At 35.0% G+C, this 8,327-nt stretch overlaps 1 long non-coding RNA gene across 1 annotated transcript; it reads left to right on the top strand.

Annotated features, from left to right (window-relative positions):
* The first annotated feature begins 349 nt into the window (after positions 1–349).
* LOC107806093 (uncharacterized) lies at positions 350–7,898 on the top strand. Its single transcript, XR_012694520.1, has 11 exons — positions 350–676; positions 1,039–1,125; positions 1,408–1,678; positions 1,756–2,269; positions 2,357–2,492; positions 3,719–3,857; positions 4,008–4,128; positions 6,121–6,188; positions 7,094–7,165; positions 7,554–7,604; positions 7,680–7,898. It is a non-coding gene; the product is annotated as an uncharacterized LOC107806093 (long non-coding RNA).
* Positions 7,899–8,327: the final 429 nt, after the last annotated feature.

Raw genomic sequence — 8,327 nt, 5'->3', positions numbered from 1 at the left:
GACACATGACAACTTAATTTATTAAGACTTACTTTTATTAAAATGCAAGTTATAACACCCACATTTTTCGGCCTAATTGACTGATGTAGATAACGGCCATAATCCCAAATCATAGGTACAAGAAAACCTTGCAATTAAGCCGAAAAATCTGGACTGAGTATATTTGGAATTGTAATTAGGCCGAAAAATCTGGACTCAATTATGCGTTATCTCTATATTTAATCTATAAAAATATTAAATAATAAATTATTACTAAATAATCGTATGACTAAATTTCGGGATACTAATCTAAATAGGGAATCCCATTTATAACAAAAACTGGGTCACACCCTCCAAAGATAAATAACGCGTATCCCATTTTCTTCGCTTCCTCATTAAAGCTGATCTCCTTGATTTTTTCTATACGAATAACGCGTAATATTGGAAATTTGAAAAAGCTTAAACCTAAGCATTTTGATCTATTCCGCAATTTTGTTGGATTGGGATACAGAGGGAGAAGAGGAGACATTCAAATGTGAAATTAGTCCAAATGTAAAATGCCGTCAAATGTGAAATTAGTCCATCGCGAGGAGATATTCAAATGTGAAGATGATTTTTCCGGTCATTTTTTCTCATCTTTTTCGCATCTGTATTCTGGAGAGATGTGTAGTTTAGGAGACAACGACATCTACGCCAGGTATTTCGGGATAGCAACTAATTGGGGAATCCCAAATGCATATGCCTCTATTTTACGAATCTTTTTATGGAAAATTATTTTTCCATACAAAAATTACTGCATTCCGTATATATCTATAGATATATAGTAACTGAATTTTTTTGTACTTACTTACTATTTAGGGTTTATTTTTCCATACAAAAATTATTGCATTCCGTATATATATATATATATATATATATATATATATATATATATATATACACGACATTTGACGGCATTTGACAGACAATCCTCTTATAAAGTTTTCTCTAAGAAGAAATATGATGGCATTTGACTATATTTGCAATATATCGAGTAACAAGATGAGTTGGAATTTGAAGGTACGAATAGTGAGATTATGGCACATTCCAGACCGTGACAAACCAGACAACACCGTCTCCCTTGAATTAATTATTCAAGACGAAAAGGTGCATTCTTTTTTAGTTGCACTTATTTTTTCATACAAATTTGACTACAATCTCCATCTTCTGCTTTGTACTATGAAATTCATTAGGTTAAATATGTATTTAATCAACTGCAATTTAGATTAGTATTTACCATCAAATATGTTGTATGTATTATTTTGGAAAGGCAAGCATTCACATATTATGTTTTACCCATTGATGCTTCATTTTTTAATATACTCTGTGACAACACCGTACAACTAAGTTTGTCTGACTAAATATTAATTATGAATTTTTTGTTTCTAGGGAGATCATATTCATGCGACTGTTGGTCGGTCTCTTATACGTATGTTCAAACCAAAGATAAAAGAATTGGGTTTGTACTTTATGAAGAACTTTGTGGTTGGACCAAATTATACGAAACTTAAATACACGCGGCATAAATTAAAGTTGGCATTTACTCATAAGACGATTGTAGAGGAAGCAAATGATCATCTTTTTGGTATGGGTATCTTCAACTTAAAACCTTATGAGTATTTAATAAACAAAATTGATGTTGAAGAAAGTGAACTCTTCGGTAAGTATTCAATTAGCAGTTCTTTTATTTGAATGTCTTATCAACTTTGTCCTGATCATTTTTCTAAATTATTATAGATGTCATTGAAGAGGTTGTAAGTTATGGTGAAGTAGAATCACATAACTAAGGTGATAAGACCAACACTTATATGAATGTGGAACTTGAAGATCATGAGTAAGATTGCGTCTATGAATTTACTTTGTTATATATTTTAACATGATTACTTATCGGTGTCTGATTAAGTTGTTATATATTAACATGATTACTTATCGGTGTCTGATTAAGTTGTTATATAAATTACACAAGAAGAATAATATCTCGGCAACATTTTGGGGAGAATTCGTTGACCAAATCTTGCTACATTTAGAGGGATCACCCCATGAGCCGGTCATAGTTGTTATGCAGTTGATAAAAGCTCACAAATTTCAAGGTATTTCTATTGTCTTGATGACATGGGATATTTTTTTATGTTAATTTTTTGGTTCAGAATCTAAAGTTATATATAGGCAAATATTCTGTGCGTAATACTTGGCATGCCTCAAAGCTCTAGATTAACTCGGATCTTCCTCAAATTGTTGATTTTAAGTTCAGGTTAGTTATTTCATATATTAAGTTTATGTGGATACTGCAAAAATAATTGTTTATGGTTAAAACTAATACAACCTTGCGTAAATACAGATTGGCAAGTGTGAATGAAGCTAACTCTTCCAGGATTAGTCAAATACCTTATCACCGTAGTTATTCTGTTTCTGATGAGTTAGCTACTGGAACTGTAGAAGTTAAAACTATTAGAGAATTGATCGACTGCATGAAGGTGACTAATCTATTAAACTCTTTTAGTATTTAACTAATGTTATGTTGTGTATGCATAACACTGATAGGTGTAAAAATACTATTTGTTTTCCTAAATGTGCACATATATATTTTTTGGAATCCCTGTTACATAAGTTTATGAGCATTTCACAATAAAAAACTTCACTAATAAAAAGGAAACCTCCACTGCAGCATGTAAGAGCTAAGACAGTTCATGATTTGGTTGTAGTAGATTGCATACAACAGAACCATTTTTTTTTTGAAAGACAGTGCACTCAAAAAGTTATAATCTGGAATTTATTTATAAACTGCAGACATGCTACTCAACAAAAGGAGATGAGCAACCACATAACTTTGTTCGATCTTAATTATTGTTACTAAAATATTGATTCACAACCAATTGTATTGACCTTCAGCAAATAGGGAAGCTCCATAAATAATGGATGAAAGCAATCAACTCTTGCAGAATTTGCACAATAACACAAGTATCCTGCTTAATCGTTGATAAGGAATTACTCAAGTTAAGCAGGATCTGATGAGCATTTCACAATAAAAAACTTCACAAAGAAAATATTCATTTTGATAGACATATTTCTTTTTGACAAAGTTGGTAGGAAACTTTTGTTATAGACATATGTCATGGCCTCATACTTTCTTTACTGTGGAATGGTTCAGTTGGAATCAAATTAGCAATTTTAATGTACGTGGAAATGTAGCATTCTTTTCCGTGTGAATTGGTCCTATTTGTTGGGTATTAACATCTGAAATCTTCCCTTTAAGACTTGGAGCCCAAGCATCAGCTCTTGGTGCAGTGGAGAGCAGGGTTAGTAGTGGTGTGGTTGCAATGTCTTTCCTCTCCGTTTCTCGAATGATTACAGTAGGTGGAACATTTCTTTGATTTAAATCCTAAATGCTTCTAGTGATCTGTTATTCCCTTATGCACGTCTGTTTTATTATTCTAATATGTAAAATTTAACCACTGCTCATAATCTCATATAAACAAATTAATAATTGAGATAAATGAGAAGGTATTGAATCTGAATGCTTACAGATTGAACTATTGAAGGTATCATTTAATGAAACTAATTGAATATCTATGTTTAGTTGCTTATCTATTTGGTTTTGGATATAAATGGAATTTTCACAGCTTATGTTCCTTGGCATTTATATTAATATTCCAACAATCAAATTTACTAGATACATTGCTACAACTTGACTTCTTTTCAGGAAGGACACATTTGGATTGTTGCGACTATAGTGAATCTTCTACTTGAAAAAGAATGGTCATATTTGGGATGCAAGAGATGCTCGAAGAAGGTTGACAAAATTGGAAGTAAATTTCACTGCAAGAAATGTGATCGCCTTGGTAGTTCTGCCACTCATAAGTTTGATAAGCTTCACTATTTACTGTGAAATAGAACTAAAGTTGCAAGTTACAAAAATAAAGACCAATCTTTACTATAAAATATTAAATAAAACTAAGGTTTCAATTGCTTATTCTAAACGTGTCTTTCAGGTGCAAGCTTCGAGTGCAAGTAATGGATCACACTGACTTTATATCTTTGTTGCTTTGGGATCGTGAAGCAACAAGTCTCATTGGGAAGTTTGCTAATGAGTTAAATGAAATTTCAATTGAGGTATATTGTTTTTAATTGTTAGTATATTTTTTCAATAAAGGTAAGAAAGGTAAATATGGTATATTTTCAATATTATAATAAAAATTAACTCGAACCTCTAGTACACCCTTAAATTAATTGGAACTGGCCATTTTTTTTATCACTCAAAAGGAAGAGCTCTATTATTTTTTTTGAGACCATTCCTACCAGAATGAAAAGTAGGATAACAATTTAAGGGATGGTTTAGTAGTTATACTTTTTATTTTAATTCTTTGTGTTTTCCCATATCTAACACTAATTCGGTCTTAGACTTATGCTGCTATTGATGAGTGTTCTTATCCAGTGGAGTTGTATGATATTCTTGACAAAAAAGTCTTGTTTAAAGTGACTATCAAGAGCTCCAACATTAAAGTGCATGCGGAAGTTTATAATGTTGTTAAAATCAGCGAGGACACCTTATACAACAATATAGTCAATCTCCACAAGATGATACATTCATTGTATGTGATCGTTACTCAAATACTTCATAATATACTAATTTTTCTGTGACGACCCGACCAGTCATCTCATGAGTTACTGCTCCGTTTCCCCTATTTCAGCTTCTTTATGCTTCGTTATCCGTGTTTTGTGGTATCGGGTTGGATGGATCGAGTCCGGAATGAGTTTGGTGAAGTTTGAGACACTTAGTCTCTTTTAAGAAAGCTTAAGTTGGAAAAGTCAACCGGATATTGACATAGTTAGAAGGCTCGAAAGTGAGTTCCGATGGTTCGGTTAGCTTTGGGAGGTGATTTGTGACTTCGGAGCGCGATCGGAATGAGTTTTGGAGTTGTAGAGAAGATTTAGGCTTAAATTGGTGAAGTTAATATTTCGGCGGTTCCGGTTGATAGGCGAGATTTTGATATAGGGGTCGGAATGGAATTCCGAGAGTGACAGTAGTTTCGTTGTGTCATTTGGGATGTGTGAGCAAAATTTTAGGTCATTCGGGCGAGATTTGATAGACCTTTTGATCGAAAGTATAATTTAAGAGTTCTTTGAGTTCTTAGGCTTGAATCCTATGTTAAATTGGTGATTGATGTTGTTGTGAGCGTTCCGAAGTTTTGAACAAATTTGAGCGATGTCATGGGATGTGTTGGTACAATCGGCTTGAAGTTCCGGGAGTTCCGGGATAATTTAGGCCGAAAATCATAGTTGTAGCAGGTCCAAAAGGGTTACAGGCCTCGGAACCCACCCGCGCGGTCCGCACAAAAAGAAGTGCGGCCGCGGTATGTGCTGTGCGGACCGCACAAAATGAAGTGCGGCCGCGGTAGGTGCTGTGCGGACCGCACAAAATACAATGCGGCTGCGATGGGGAATATTTCACTGGTCCTATTTCGGAAGCTCATATCTTTTGATCTACAAGGAATTTTGAGATGATTCAAAAACAAAAGTTATTTCCCTTCGTGTCTAGTTTCCAGAAAGGTAAAGATAATTTGGACATCGGTAGCGAAAGTTATGGTCAAAATACTAAAGCCTGTCACTGCAGAAGAAAGCATGTGCGGCCGCGGTCGATTTTGTGCAGTCCGCGAAGGTGGAAATTTGTGGGGTACTCTATAAATACAAGGTTTTGGGTTTTATTTGATATTTTGACCTAGAGAGCTCGGATGTTGGCGATTTTTCGAAGATTTTTCAAGAAATTCATCGGGGTAAGTAATTCTAACTCAGATTTGGCTAGAGTACATGAATATATCATTGAATTCATTATTTAATTCGTGATTTAGGAAGAAAATTGTGAAATCTTTCAAAACTGTAAAATGATGATTTGAAGGACCAAATAGTATCAGAATTGGATAATTTTCATATGGTTAGACTCGTGAGAGTATAAGGATTCTAGTTTTGTGAATTTTGTCAAATTTTGAGATGTGGGATCTGGGGTCGGGTTTGACCAATTTTTGGAATTTTGTGGTAATTTGATTGTTTTCGCTTGGGCTTTGTTCCCTTAGCATATTGTGACATATTCGTTCTGATTTTGGATAGATTCGACGCGCATGGAGGCCGATTCGAGGGGCAAAGGCATCGCGAGTTAGAGATTTAGCTGGTTCGAGGTGAGCAATGATTGTAAATGATGCTCTGAGGGTTTGAAACCCCAGATCGCACATCGTAGTGCTATATTGAGGTGAGGCACACGCTTGATGACGAGCGTGGGGTCGTGCACTATTAGGGATCGTGACTTGGTCCGTCCCGATTGATGATTTTACTGCGTATTTGACTGAAACTTATTTGCTATCATCATGATTTGGGCTGATTGCCATATTTGGGCTTTGTGCCAACTATTTGAACCCTTCGGGGATTTTTATTACTATTTTCTCACTGTTTTGACTTATTACTTGAACTCAGTCATGTTATTTTCTACTGTTTTACTACTCAGCCATCTTTACTCAGTTTTTAGACTTAAATGATGTTTTAGGCTGGGAAATATTGTTTTACTATTTCCCGAAGGGCTTGTGATGGTTTTTGGACTGAGTAAGGCCAAGGGTCTAGTTGTGAGGATATATTGATACTGATATGAGGTCGAGGGCCTGAGATACATAAATATGCCACGAGGTGGCTTGATTGATATGAGGCCGAGGGCCTAGATTTGATGCCACGAGATGACTTGATATTGCGTTTGGGCCGTAAGGGGCCCCTCCCGGAGTCTGCACACCCCCAGTGAGCGCAGGTACCCATTGTGATGTGAGATTGAGCCCGAGGGGCGAAAATTGTTGATGTTGTGCCCGAGGGGCGAGTTTCTATGTGTTTACTTTATCATAACTGTCTGTCAATTACCGGTTTATTTATTATAGAAGTACTTTATTTTGCTTTTCATTGGTTTACTGCTTACAAATTACCTATTTAATTGCTTCATTATAGAATACCCTGTGTATACGTGTTTTCTTACTTTCAGTCATTATTTATCTTTATTACTCACTAAGTTGGAGTACTCACTTTACTCCCTGCACCCTATGTGCAGATTCAGGCGTAGCTGGTACCGCTCCTGAGTGCTGATTCCTCTAGTTTCGGGTGGTTTTTCGGAGACTACGAGGTAGTTGTTGACATCCGCAGCCCCGTGTCTCTACTACTCTATCATTTCTGTTTCCTTTCAAACACTTGTAGTAGTTTATGACTTTAGCAGACTAGTATTATGGTTTAGAGATGTTCGTGGCTTATGACACCCCGGTTAGGGCTGTGTCGGGTTGGACTTTCCGCATTGTTATCGATATTTCCGCTATTTAGTATTATTTAAATTATGTTTAGACTATTTTTATGTTGATTAACTGCTTTAAAAGTTGAGTTGGGTTGAACTGGCTAACCTTATCTTCACGAGAGGCGCCTTCACGACCGGGTTCGGGGTTAGGGTCGTGGCATTTCCTTTTGATTTTATATAAGGGGTTATCAAGTTTAAATTAATTATGTTATTATTTTCTTAATAGGACCCTGATTTTGAGTGTGAACAACACACTAATGCAGACACAACTTTCAAGGTGACTAATTCAAAATTTGCTTGTATAGCTTCTTATCTACAATATGATTTTTAATAATTAATTTTTCCTTTGTAGGATTCAATGGCTGAAAATGAGATAACTTCTCCCGCAAAGACCCCTGCCAAAAGAAGTAGAGAAGAGGATGGGTCATCTGTAGTAGATGTTGGTGATGATCTTGCACAATTTTCAAGTAACAAGGTTAAAAAAGTGATCAAACAGGAGAAAAATCCGTGAATTAAAACATTTACTTCCTTTTAAATGACATTATTCATAAAATTTCATTAGCAAGTACTTTGGCACAAATTGAAGTAGTTTGGTTTGTATTTAATTTGGTTTCTACCATTTAGGATCATGATTTAATATCTGAAATTAGTTGACTCTTTGTGATATGAAGTTTACTTATGTCAGAAGTGCAACTGCATCAGTGCAACTACATATTTTTGAAATATTGCATTAATATCGCATGTGAACATTTATGCTATTATATCATCAAAAAATGACGAGAAGTAACTTTTGAATGTTATATGTGTAGTTAAGGTTTCTGTCAGACTTCAAACTTCTGATATATGTGTAGTGTATCAAATATTAGAGTCCAATAAAATGGGATATCACTAGTATAGTCAAATGGAAAAAGGTTCCTAAAGTGTAACCTTTATGTATGAGATATTGAAGGCCCATTGTGATGTACATTGTTTGAATCGGACGAAAATCTCGAAAAACCGT

Source organism: Nicotiana tabacum, chromosome 8, assembly GCF_000715075.1.
Source record: "Nicotiana tabacum cultivar K326 chromosome 8, ASM71507v2, whole genome shotgun sequence".
Taxonomy (NCBI): Eukaryota; Viridiplantae; Streptophyta; class Magnoliopsida; order Solanales; family Solanaceae; genus Nicotiana; species Nicotiana tabacum.
The sequence above is the reverse complement of the archived record's forward strand: the minus strand, read 5'-3'. Positions and strand labels throughout refer to the sequence as shown.